The sequence below is a fragment of the Hylobates moloch genome, unplaced genomic scaffold (genome assembly GCF_009828535.3).
Source record: "Hylobates moloch isolate HMO894 unplaced genomic scaffold, HMol_V3 SCAFFOLD_11, whole genome shotgun sequence".
NCBI classification, from domain to species: Eukaryota; Metazoa; Chordata; class Mammalia; order Primates; family Hylobatidae; genus Hylobates; species Hylobates moloch.
Window position 1 is genome coordinate 56,226,613 of NW_026652286.1, and position 14,099 is coordinate 56,240,711.

Sequence of the window (14,099 nt, forward strand, 5' to 3'; positions counted from 1 at the left end):
CTTTGGCAGCTCTGCCCCTGTGGCTTTGCTGAGTATAGCACCCACTCCTGGCTGCTTTAACAGGCTGGCGTTGAGTATCCACAGCTTTTCCAGGTGCATGGTGCAAGCTGTTAGTGGATCTACCATTCTAGGATCTGGAGGATGGGGGCCCTCTTCTCACAGCTCAACTAGGTAGTGCCCCAGTGGGGACTCTGTGTGGGGGTGCCCACCCCACATTTCCCTTCTCTATTGCCCTAGCAGAGGTTCTCCATGAGGGCTCCTCCCCCACAGCAAACTTCTGCCTGGACATCCAGGCATTTTCATACATCCTCTGAAATCGAGGTAGAGGTTCCCAAACCTCAATTCTTGATATCTGTGTACCTGCAGGCTCAATATCACATGTAAGCTGCCAAGGCTTGGGGTTTGCATACTCTGAAGCAATGGTCTGAGCTGTACTTTGGCCTCTTTTACTCATGGCTGGAATGCAAGGCACCAAGTCCAGAGACTTCATAAAGCAGCAAGGCCCTGGTCCTTGCCCACAAAAAAACATTTTTTTTTCTCCTAGGCCTCCAGGTCTGTGATGGGAGGGGTTGCTGTGAAGATGTCCAAAATGCCCTGGAGACATTTTTCCCATTGTCTTGGTGATTAACATTTGGCTCCTTGTTCATTATGCAAATTTCTGCAGCTGGCTTGAATCTCTTTTCAGAAAATTGTTTTATCTTTTCTACTGCATTGTCAAGTTGCAAAGTTTTCAAAGTTTTATGCTCTGTTTCCCTTTTAAACTTAAGTTCCAATTCTGAACTATCTCTTCGTGAATGCATAAAACTGAATGCTTTTAAGAGCACCCAAGTCACAACTTGAACACTTTGCTGCTTAGAAATTTCTTTCAACAGATACCCTAAATCATCTCTCTTAAGTTCAAACTTCCACAGATTTCTAGGGCAGGGGCAAAATGCCTCCAATCTCTTTACTAAAGCATAGCAAGAGTCACCTTTATTCCAGTTCCCAACAAGTTCCTCATCTCCATCTGAGACCATGTCAGCTTAGACTTCACTGTCCATATCACTATCAGCATTTTGGTCAAAGTCATTCACCAAGTCCCTAGGAAGTTCCAAACTTTCTCACATCTTCCTGTCTTCTTCTGAGCCCTCCAAACTGTTCCAACCTCTGCCTGTTACTCAGTTCCAAAGCTGCTTCTACATTTTTGGGTATCTTTATAGCAGCACCCCACTCCTGGTACAATTTTCCTGTATTAGTCCATGTTCACACTGCTATAAAGAACTGTCTGGGACTGAGTAATTTATAAAGGAAAGAAGTTTAATTCACTCACAATTCAGCATGGCTGGGGAGGCCTCAACAAACTTACAATTATGGCAGAAGGTGAACTGGAAGAAAGACACCTTCTTTACAAGGTGGCAGGAAGAGCCAAGGGAATGGGAAGAGCCTCTTATAAAACCATCAGATCTCATGAGGACTTACTATCACAAGAATAGTATGGGGGAAACCACCCCCATGATTCAGTTACCTCCACCTGGTCTCTCTCTTGACAAATGGGGATTATGGGTATTATATGGATTACAATTCAATATGAGATTTGAGTGGGGAAACAAAGCCTAACCATATTAATTCCACAGAAATACATGATTATCAGAGACTATTAGGAAAAACTATGTGATAAAAAACTGGAAAAAGTACAGGAAATGGATGAATTCCTGGAAACATACAACCTACCAAGGTTTAGTCAGGAAGATATAGAAAACCTGAACGATCAATATTAAGTAGTAAGGCTGAAATAGTAATAAAAAGTCTCCCAATAAAATAAAGTACAGGATCAGATGGATTCACTGCTGAATTCCACCACACATATAAAGAACTAATACCAATCCTCCTCAAACTACTCCAAAAAAATTGAAGAGAAAGAAGTTCCCCCTAACTCACTCTATGATCAGTATTACCCTGATACCAAAACCTGAGGACACAACAAAATAAGAAAACTATACATAAATATTCCTGATGAACACATCTTCAAAAAATCCTCAACAAAATTCTAGCAAACTGAATTCAATAGCACATCAAAAAGATAATATACCATTACAAAATGGGATTTATACCAAGGGATGCAAGAATGGTTTTACATATGCAAATCAACAAACATAATACATCACAACAACAGAAGGAAGCACAAGAATCATACGATCATCTCATCAGATGTAGAAAAAGTATTTGAAAAATTGAAAATCATTTTATAATAAAAATGTTCAACAAGCTAGGCATAGAAAAAATATACTTCAAAATAATAAACTAGTCATATATGACTAACACACAGCTAACATCATACTGAATGGAGAAAAGCTGAAAGTTTCTCTCTAATAACTGGAACAAGATAAGAATGCCCACAAAATGCTCCACCAAAAAACTCTTAGAGCTAATAAATTCAGTAAAGGCAGAGGATACAAAATCAGTATAAAAAAATCAGTAGCATTTCTGCACACCAATAATGAAATAGTCAAAAAACAAATTCAGAAAGCAATTTCATTTACAATGGTTACAGAAACCAAATACCTAGGAACAGATTTAACCAAGAAAGGGAAAGATCTCTACAAAGAAAACTACAAAACACTGATGAAAGAAATTAGAGGACATAAACAAATGGAAAGACATCTCATGCTCATGGGTTGAAAGAATTAACATCATTAAAATGAGCTAACTTCCCAAAGCAATCTACAGATTCAATGCAATCCCTGTAAAAATACCAAAGTCATTTTTTTCACAGAAATGAAGAAAAGAATTCTAAAATTTACATAGAATCAAAAAAAAAGAGCCAGAATAGCTGAAGCAATCCTGAGCAAAAACAAACAAAAATCCCCCTAACCAAAAAAACCCCAAAACAAAAACAACAAAACAAAACACAAAAACAAACAAAAAACAAAGCTGGAGGCATCACACAACCTGACTTAGAAATATATTACAAGGCATGGTATTGGTATAAAAATAGACACTTACACCTATGGAACACAATAGAGAAGTCAGAAATACATCCACATATTTATAGCCAACTGACATTTGACAAAGCTGCTAAGAACATGTACGGGGGAAAGGACATCCTTTTCAATAAGTGATCCTAGGAATACTGGATATCCACATGCAAAAGAATGAAACTGGACCCCTATCTGATCATACACAAAAATCAACTCAAGATGGATTAAAGCCTTAAATGGAAGGCCTGAAATTATAAAACTCACAGAAGAAAACAAAGGGAAAACACTTCATGACACTAATCTAGGCAAAGATTTTATGGCTAAGACCTTAAGACCATGGACAACTAAAACAAAAGTAGACAAATCAGACTATATTAAACTTCTGCACAGTAGAGAAGACAATTAACAGAAGGAAGAAACAACATATTGAATGGGAGAAAATGGTTGCAAACTATTAATCTGACAAGCGACTAATATCCAGAACATACAAAGAACTCAAACAACTCAACAACAGCAAAAATAATCCCATTTAAAACGGGCAAAGGACATTAATAGACATTTCTCAAAAGATGACAGTCAAATAAAAAATGCTCAAGATCATTAATCATTAGAGAAATGCAAATCAAAACCACGATGAGATATCATCTTATCCCAGGTAGAATGGCTATTATTAAAAAGACAAAAAATAACAGATGCTGACAAGGACATGGAGAAAAAGGGAACTCATACACTGTTAGTCGGAATGTAAAATAGTGCAGCCATTTGTCACTATGGACAATAGTATGGTGATTTCTCAAGAAACTAAAAACAGAACTACTATACAATCCAGCAATCTCACTACTGGGGATTAATCCAAGGGAAAATAAATGAGTATATCAAATAGATACCGGTACTCACATGTTTATTGCAGCCCTATTCACAATAGCAAAGACATGAAATCAATCTAAGTATCCATCAATGAATGAATGGATAAAGAAAATGTGGTATCTATACATGACAGAATATTATTTGGCTGTAGAAAAAAATAAAATGTCATTTGTAGTAACATCTGTAGAACTAGTGGTCATTATATAAAGTGAAATAAGCAGGTAAAGAATGACAATTATTGCATGTTCTCACTTACATGTGGGAGCTAAAAACGTTGGCAGATACTAGAAGCTGGGAAAGGTTGGTGAGGAGAAGAGAGGTAAGTTAATGGGTGCAAATACACTTAGATGAAAGGTATAAGTTCTATTGTTCAACAGCAGAGTAGAGTGGCTATAGTTAAAAACAATGTATTGTACATTTCAAAGTAGCTAGAAGAGAGGACTTGAATTGTTTCCAACACATAGAAATGATAAATACTTAAAGTGTTGGATGCCTCAAATACCCTGCTTTGATCATTACATATTCTATGCATGTAACAAAACATCACATGTACCCCTTAAATATGTAAAATATTATGTATCAATAAAAATATGACAAATTATATACTGTGTCATTGGTAATATGTTCTCTTTTTACAATAAAGCATCATTTATTCCTCCTCAAGTTTGCCTTTTTTCTTTACTATATTCAGTAATCACTCATTAAAAACTCACTCTAGGAGACTTTTTTTCCCTCAATTTTCTCTCTGCTCATGATTTAGTTTGAGCTTTTCCTTGCTCCCCCAACACTGATTTTTTGTCATACCTTCTTCACAAAACCAAATTTTGAAAAATAAAATATAACACAAAAGATACCTGCAATCTGCTAAGAAACTAAAAGACTAACCTTAAATTTAAACATTTACAAACATTTTAATTCACCAAAATTGTCAAATGGACATTATTAGTAGAAGCTAACTTTACTACCTCACTCAATCACCCTTACAGGGCTTTTTGTAAAAGAGATGATTGGAAAATCTGGACTCAGCTTGGATCCTAGGAAAGAGTGGAAGTTATGTAATTGAAACAATTATACAAGCATTTCTTTTTGCGATGATACCTTGCTCACTATGAAACAACAAAGGGCTTACTCATTATGGTTCAGATTTATGAAGTAGCTAAACAATATTTCCAGTATTTATTGTATGGTTTCAGAGATGCCAAAGAAGGTGTCTGAAACCACTGGGTAACAGATGCTCCCTCGTTATATTATGTGACAAGTATTAATATTTTCAATTACACAGCAGTTGAGTTAAGGTATCTTTACTTTGCCATAAAATCGATTTAATTGCAACTAAATGTCTTTTATATCAAATCCATTAATCTTTATAACAATCTATCCTATCTTGCATATCCAATTGTACAAAGCTTATAGCACGTACCTTTTGGCTTTATTTAATCTTATACTTTTGCCCAACTTAGTTTAATTTACACAAATAAATTCTGCTACATAATTGAACATCTTTAATGACTGCTTAAAAGACATACAATATTTTGCATGCTAAAATAATAAATGGACTATTGGAACAAGTCATTTTTAATGGATCTGTTTTCTAATACGTAAAGAGATAATATATGACACGAGCACCATGTGGAACAGGACAAAGATTACTAGTATAATCCCTGGTTCTAGCATTTAAAAGCTGTATGACTTTGTAATATGTTGTTTAGCTTCTCTGAGAATCAGTTTTATCAGGAGAATGACATCAAGGAAGCTAATAGTTACCTCATAATATCACAGTGAAAATTAATTATGATAATGTATGAGAAGGAACCACACAGTATAAGTTCCAGTATCGAAAGGGTATCTATTCCCTTTGCATTTTCTTTCAAGATTGTAATGAGAGACAAACATAATGTAATACATCATACACTTTAAGCCATTTATATTTATTTAAATTTTAGGTATTATTAATATCTAAAGCAAAATACTAGAATATAAAATAAGTTATTAGACACACAAAACTATGTCATACTATGGTCACTCATATCATCTATTCTCTTATATTTTATTTCTCAAACTCTCTTAAAATGCCGTCGTTTATCATCATAATTGGTTAATCCCATGAAATAAAATGAGACAAATTATAGATCTGGGTTCTAACCCCAAACTCTTGTATCATCTTCTTAGTGAACTCCCTCCAGTTACTCTACCTTATGCTTAAATTGTGAATTCCTTAAGCGTGTCTATCAGTTTCATATGGACATAAATACAATTTAATTAATATGCAATGTTTGGCTTTTGCAGCACAATTCCAAATGTAACCGAATGTATGAACTTATCTCAATGATTGATATAGTTAGCTCACATGTTTTGGAGATGGAGGTTTGGTAATTTTGGTATGTATCTCTATTCAGACAGCTGTTGACAGATGGACATTTGGTTTAAGAACGGTTCCACAACATTCCTCCCTTTCCAAAAGATCATCAAATACTTTTAATAAGCATATTGGAGACGACTAGAGAGATAGACATCCAAAAATATCCACAACAGGTATTTTGATAAGAGAGAGAGAAGGGTAAAAAGAAAAAGAAGAAAAAAAGCTCTGACAAGTGAAGTCAGGTGAATTCATACATATCAAAAATAAATTTGCCCGTTGGGTAGAGGTAAAACAAGATCTAAAACAAATTTGATCCTTTGGGTAGAGGTAAAACAAGGAGTAATATATTAACAGACCTAGGAGGAATAGGGCACCATTCAAATAAGAGTTCATGGGATGACCCAGTTGTCATTAGGTGGATAACTCTCTTTTTTGTGCAGTTACTTCTAGAGTCTGTCTTTATCTACAGATTTTTTCTTTTTTTTGTTTTGTTTTGTTTTTTGACCTAGAGTGGGAATCAAGCATGTACTACTCAAATTACCTCTCTTCTTGATGCTTCATATCTAGAAAATATTAGACTCTTAATAAATACTTGTTAACAGGATGAATAAACAAATCAAGATTGCTGCTGTTTTCTTCATTGTATCAGCATCTTAGATTTTTGATTCCTATAGCTCTTAACTATGGTTTCTTATATTTTACTTCATGTATAGGACTAATAGTATGCCATTTTGGTCCTGATTCAGGAATTTTAAGTTGGAATATGCCTAGAAGATTCGAAATGTTAAGATATAAATCCCTCTCACATTTGCCATGATATTTTGGCATTCAAGATGCAAAACAAACAAACACCACCCTTGAATGCACAAAACCTATCCCCAAACCTATAGGAAGTGATTCTAGAGGTGAAAATGTAGAAATATATCCATGAAGATGCTAACTCAAGCTCCTAAAGCTCACATACTAAAATGAGCATATTGTATGCTTCCTACTCTTATATGGTATGATTTTTTTTCTGATCTACTCTTCAATAATGACATTGTATAACTTGAGGGGTGAATTTAGCAAGGAAAAGCTAAGCTGCCTATTTGTTTTTATCAAAAGTGAGTTTTTATTTGATTCCTACAAGGGCGAGCAGACAACAGCTAAAGTGAAGGGTCCTTGGGTGGATGACCAAGTTAATACTTCTGTCTAGTTGATACTGTGCAGTGTGGAGTTTTAAAGGTTATTCTTTGGAGAAAATAAATATTAAATGAGATAACAATATTAAATGAGGGACAATAATGATTGTTTTTATTATTTACTATATGCCAGGTACAAAGAAAATTTACATTTCATTCACTATGCCTTACCTCATTTCATCTCATTAAAATAGAACCAATGAGGCAGGTATTATAACATTTTACAAACAAGAAAATAAAGATTAAAGATGTTAAGTAGTTTTCTTAAGGTCAATGATTTAACAACCTGTGGGCCAAGATGTGAATCCAAGACTGTCTGGCAGCAAAGGCTTTCTTCTTAAGCTTATTGTTCTATTCAGCCTCCCAGTCTGTGCACTGTGTTCTGGTATCACAAACTCTGAAGCATTCTACAAATACACACTAATCTTAGTAGTAGAAACAATAAAAATGCATTTAAAAGATACCTCAAGTAAAACAATCTAAATAGAATGAAAATACTAATATTTCTCACACTGGCATCAGCTAGAACTCATCTTCAACTGTAACACGTTGTTAAATTTTAGATCTATATAAATATTTCTGAGAATGACATAAATGATAATGACCACTGACATTTATTTTGAATGATAAAATGAATGATCCATGCATTTTAATTGTATTATCTTTTTTTTTTTTTTTTTTTTTGAGACTGGATCTTACCGCTGGAGTGCAGTGGCACAATCATAGCTCCCTGTAACCTTGAACTTCTGAGCTCAAGCAATCTTCCCGCCTCAGCCTTCCAAGTCAGTGAGGTGCATGCGACTACCCCCAGGCAATTTTTTTATTTAGTTTTATTTTTTGTAATGACAGGGTCTTGCTATGTTGCCCAGGCTGGTCTTGAATTCTTGGGCTCAAGTAATCCTCCTGCCTTCGTCTCCCAAGGTGATGGGATCACAAGCATGAACTACTGAGTCTGGCTGATGTGTGCATTTTAATAAAACCAAAAGTTGATTGCTAGGAAAAGTCCTAGCTCCTTTCTCAAATATTGTACCAACTGAAGTATGACAACATAATTTTTAAAAGGAATTGTTTAATTTTTAATTTGATACAATAGCAAAATGAGAACAATCAAAATACCTACTGACATGATGTAAACACTTGAGCATCATCATTAATTATGTGCTTGTGTCTTTGCACTAGACAGTGGTTGCTGAAGTCTCAATTCGATCAATTAATTTTAATGTGTAAACTGGGTATACAACTCTTGCATTATCAAATCTTTGCACTTGACCAAGTTAAAAATCATCTTTAATTTCTAAGTAATCACTTTCCTGTATTTCAAATTATTTCTAATCACAAACTATGTAATTTTCTCCTTCCTCTTGTCTTATAAGTTTTTAAAATTATTTTATTTACTTTGAGAAGCATGAAAAATCTTTTTGGCCACTATAAAAAATTAAAAAAAACAAGTTGAGTGAACTTAAAAATGTTGTTTTTCGTAATATTACTTTAAACGTGTATTTAAAGGATACAATAAGCCAATTAAATAAAGACAGCTTGGCTGGGCATGGCAGTTTATGCTCATAATCCTAGCACTTTGGGAGGCTGAAGTAGGAGGATTACTTGAGCCCAAGAGTTGAGACGAGCCTGGGCAAAATAGCAATACCCTGTCTCTGTAAAAAAACGCAAAAATTAGCCAGGTGTGGTGGCATGTGCCTGTGGTTCCAGCTACTCTGGAGGCTGAAGTTGGAGGATCACTTGAGCCTGGAAGGTAAAAGCTGCAGTGAGTCGTGACAGTACCACTGTATTCCAGCTTGGGTGACACAGCAAGGCCCCATCTCTAAAAAATAAATAAATAAATAACAACAAAAACCAGCTTTACTCTTCTAAATGTTACAGATTGTGAGAAGACTCATTATTGTCAGTTAGCATTTTTACTCCTTTAAGTCAGTTATAATTCAGGGTACTTTCCAGGGCTAAGTCAAAGCTCTGCATCTAATAATAAAACTAATCTGGATCTACATTTCCGAGGGTAAGGAAAAAGCTTAGGCCTTCAGTGTCAGCTTTGCCTATTAGGAAATGAAACAATGAATGTGGCCAAATATAGCATTTGGACCATGCTATGCCCTACGAGTACAAGAGAGTTAAAACCTTGGCACTAAAAAACACTACCACCCTTTAGTGCTAATGTTTTCTGGTCATCAAATAAAGAAATATATGTCCATAGCACATTTGTTTTATTTTTTAATTTTTAAAATTAAAAAATTACATGTGTTTCAATTCAAAGCTATAAAAATACAACGTGGATTGTATTTTTAATAAAATCCTTCAATTAATTGGATTTTGGAGCAATAATTTGCTAGATGAAGCTTCTTTTTTATCCTGATTAAAATCCAAAATAGGATATTTTCTGTGAGACTTACATATATAGAAAATAACGGAACAGATTTTCTATCTTTTAAATGGATAGTTCACTTGCTTTTCAAGACTAACAAAATCTGCTAATGCTGTATTTTGAAGTTTATCAACTTACGTCTAAGAATAAATAATTTCCGCAACACAGTAGTAGCTGTCATGAAACATTTTAGTTATTGTTTCTCTGGTCTCAGGCTTTTGCAAGTGTCCTTATGTGCTCCAGATCATTTTGTACTATTTGCAAGACAGAAGAAATACAGACCTTGATTTTTGGCAAGAAACGCACAGGGTAGGACAGAAGCAGGGAGTCAAGCTACTCTTGACTTCCTGTTTACTCTAATAGCCTTTGGAAAACTTGGTGAGACTTCCAGCATCCACTGACCTTGACCACTGTTGGGTCATTCGATGGTGGCATTTTGTGGCATTTATATATTGTATGTACGCATTACTATTGAAAGCTTTGGAATATAGTTGGCAAATGCAGTTCGGATTCTCTCCAGTTTACCAGGGAGACTATGAGATTACGGCTTGTTTCTGTTTTACTGTCAAAATATTCAGGGTTTCAAAACAGAGTCTGTGGTTAGGTTGAAGGGGAGAAAAGTAAATTTAAGATTACTCCCCGTAAAGTAGCACATGTGAATAAACAGTAGGAAAGCAGGATCAGTCAGAAAAGTTAAATAAAAAGGAAGTTGAGTGCTCTTGCTTCATTTGGCCCTTTGACTTAATAGTCAAAGAATCTTATAATTGGAAGGGATCACGGGGTTAATCTAATCGAATCCCCGCTCCAGGTCCATGCATATGGTCATCTAGCCTTTACTCAAATACACTGTAACCAAGGTGGAACCATTAACATTTCTTTTTTCTCTATATTAATTAATTGGCTATGATGTTATTACTTCTATCAACAGGTCTCAGATCTGTCTTTTAAAGGAAAAGAGAATAAGCTGGGTTGTCCATCCTCATAAATGATGTCCCTTTAAATAGGTAGAACAACTATCTTTAGAAGGGATTCCCCGGATCATCTGTCTTACTTCTCTAATTTTTCAGGGATTAAACTAAGACCTCCAGAAATGAAGTAATTTCTCAGAATTACGAAGCTGTTTAATTGCAGAACCTGAGCTAAAAGCCTGGCTCAGTTACTTGGAAAGCAGAGACTTTGAAGCCAGCTATTATAGCCACCTTATCTTCTTTGTTCTAAGTGAAGCAGACCTAGTTTCTTCTACTTTTTCTCATGGGACTAAGCTTCTAGACTTCATACTACACATCTCCTAGTATCTACTATGGGCTAGGGACAAACTTCACAAAGAGAACAAGTATCTAATATTGAGGAGCTCATAGTCTAGAATGGACAAATAAATAACTGTAGCATCAGTGAGAAGTGCTATATTTATGAAATATGTTTAAATTCCTACGTGAACATAGATATCAGAGTGATTGCAGAACGTTATTGAAGTGATATTTCAGTTAATAGAACTGATTTGACCTCTTTAATAGCAGCAATAGTAGTATTACATAATAGAAGTCTCCAGCCGGGAGTGGTGGCTCACGCCTATAATCTCAGCACTTTGGGAGGCCGACCCACCTCGGCCACCTGGATCATGAGGTCAGGAGTTCGAGTTCAGCCTGGCCAATGTGGTGAAACCCCATCTCTACTAAAAATACAAAAATCAGCAGGGTATGGTGGTGCACACCTGTAATTCCAGCTACTCGGGAGGCTGAGACAGGAGAATTCCTTGAACCAGGGAGGCGGAGGTTGCAGTGAGCTGAGTGTGTACCACTGAACTCCAGCCTGGGTGACAGAATGGGACTACGTCTCAACAACAACAACAACAAAAAAGCTCCCCTACTTCAGTTAAAAACTTTCTTAATTAACCAGAACTCATAACTGTCTTGACTGGACCTGGAGATGCTAATTGTTCATGGCTAGAAAGCTGCTCTTGAGTATATCTTCACAATGCTCTGCAAACAAGTAGAGTTGTACACTTACCAAATAGAATTGTATACATACCTAGTAGAGTTGTGTATTTATCAAGATTCACCTGAGTTTTTTACCTAACCCATTTATCTCCCTTTTACTTGTTAATTATGTCAGTTGTTGTTGCTGTAATTATGTAATTTGATTAAGTCTTTTGTGAATTGATAAAATACTCATCTTAATGTTTCTATAAAATGTAAGGTGAATGTTTTGGAAAGGCTTGTGAAACACCAAATGTTTAAAACATGCTATTAAGTTAATGTGGGCAAGATAATTATAAAAGGTTGAGAAGAAACAAAGTCTAGAAGTATTTGGACACTTATATTACTTTCCCAGTGTCTTTTATTATCAGTAAATTTTCTTCATAAAAAATGGTTGAGACCCATGAGGACCATTTTAAATAAAAATAGGCAATTTAATATACATTAATGTTTTAAATGAAAATAAAATGTTTATATTTTGTATCTGTATCTGTATCTGACCAATCTGGTCAACGAGTCTTGTTCCTATTACACAAATGAGTTCTTATTGAATACGTACCATGTACCAGGCACATTGTCTGAAAGAATTGCATGCATAGTTTTATTTAATCCTTGGGCCAACTATTACTACAACTTAACATGTAATCAGTCTTGGAAAAGTTCAACAACATGTTTGCATTCCCACAGCTAATAAAACAGGAAGAGGGCATTCCAATCCGCTTTTATGAAAGGCATGATTTTACAAGGTACTTTCTCTTTCACAATCCAATGTAAAATCAACGATATTCTCGCACAGGTGCACCTGCCTACATTCTAATCCTGATACAGACTTTCTTTTTTCTGTATAATTAGTTTTGAGATAAAAAAAGCCAACATCTACACAGCATATCTCCACCCTCGAGAATGTTACTTCTTGGTCTGGAAAGTCCCCTTCCACGGTTTACCCACTTGAATACATATGTAATTTGGTGTAGATACTCATTAATTTCTTCCAAAAAATTGTTCCCAAAGAAACCATTTCACATTGATTTTTTCACCTTTACTTTTGTAGAATAGCATTCAATATTAGATTTTTGTACATTCACCTATTCAATAAATAAGTGTCAAGACATATTCTCGGTACTCAATAAATCTTAATTAGATTGATTTTACAAACAATTTATAAGCAGAGGCTACTATGGCTTAATTCATTCACATCATAATTATTAATTGAACACTAAATATAAAGAAGCATGTGCCAAGTAGAAGATGATTACGTACTAAAGCTCTATTAGCACTCACTGACTTAGCACTATCATTGCCAGGCACTTTTCTAAAACTTGTGTGTATTAACCTTTTACATTTTTTTTTAAATTTCCAACTTTTATTTTAAGTTCAGGGGTACATGTGCAGCATGTGCAGGTTTGTTACATAGGTAAAGGTGTGCTATGGTGGTTTGCTGTACAGGTCATCCCATCACCCAGGTATTAATCCCAGCATCTATTAGCTATTCTTCCTGATGCTCTCCCTTTTTTCCACTCCCCACTCTTCAACAGGCCCCAGTGTGTGTTATTTCCCCCCATGTGTCCATGGGTTCTCATCAGTCAGCTCCCAGTTATAAATGAGAACGTGTGGTATTTGGTTTTCTGTTCTTGTGTTAGTTTGCTGAAAATAATGGCTTCTAGCTCCATCCATGTCCCTACAAAGGACATGATCTCATTCCTCTTTATGGCTGCATAGTATTCCATGGTGTATATGTACCACATTTTCTTTATCCAGTCTATCACTGATCAGTATTTAGGCTGATTCCATGTCTTTGCTACTGTGAATAGTGCTACAATGAACTTACATGTGCATGTATCTTTATAATAGAATGATTTATATTCCTTTGGGTATATATTCAGTAATGGGATTGCTAGGTTGAATTTTTTTGGCCCTAGGTCTTTGAGGAATCCTCACACTGTCTTCCACAATGGTTGAACTAATTTACACTCCCACCAACAGTGTAAAAGCATTCCTTTTTCTCTACAGCCTCATCAGCAGCTGTTGTTTTTTTGCCTTTTGATAAGAGCCATTCTGAGTGGTGTGAGATGGTATCTCACTGTGGTTTTTATTTGCATTTCTCTAATGATCAGTGATGTTGAGTTTTTCATATGTTTGTTGGCCACACCTGTGTCTTCCTTTGAGAAATATCTGTTCATGTCCTTTGTCCACTTTTTAATGCGGTTGTTTTTTTCTTGTATATTTAAGTTCCTTAGAGATACTGGATATTAGACCTTTGTTAGATAGATAGATTGTAAAATTTTTCTCCTATTCTGTAGGTTGTCTGTTTGCTCTGTTGATAGTTTCTTATATCCCACATGTCAATTTTTGCATTTGTTGCAATTGCTTTTGGTGTCTTCATCA

The 14,099-nt window shown here is 35.3% G+C and overlaps 1 protein-coding gene across 17 annotated transcripts in view; it reads right to left on the reverse strand.

Annotated features, from left to right (window-relative positions):
• Positions 1–14,099, reverse strand: part of DLG2 (discs large MAGUK scaffold protein 2) — a 2,210,459-nt gene that overhangs the window by 566,893 nt on the left and 1,629,467 nt on the right. The window lies entirely within an intron of this gene.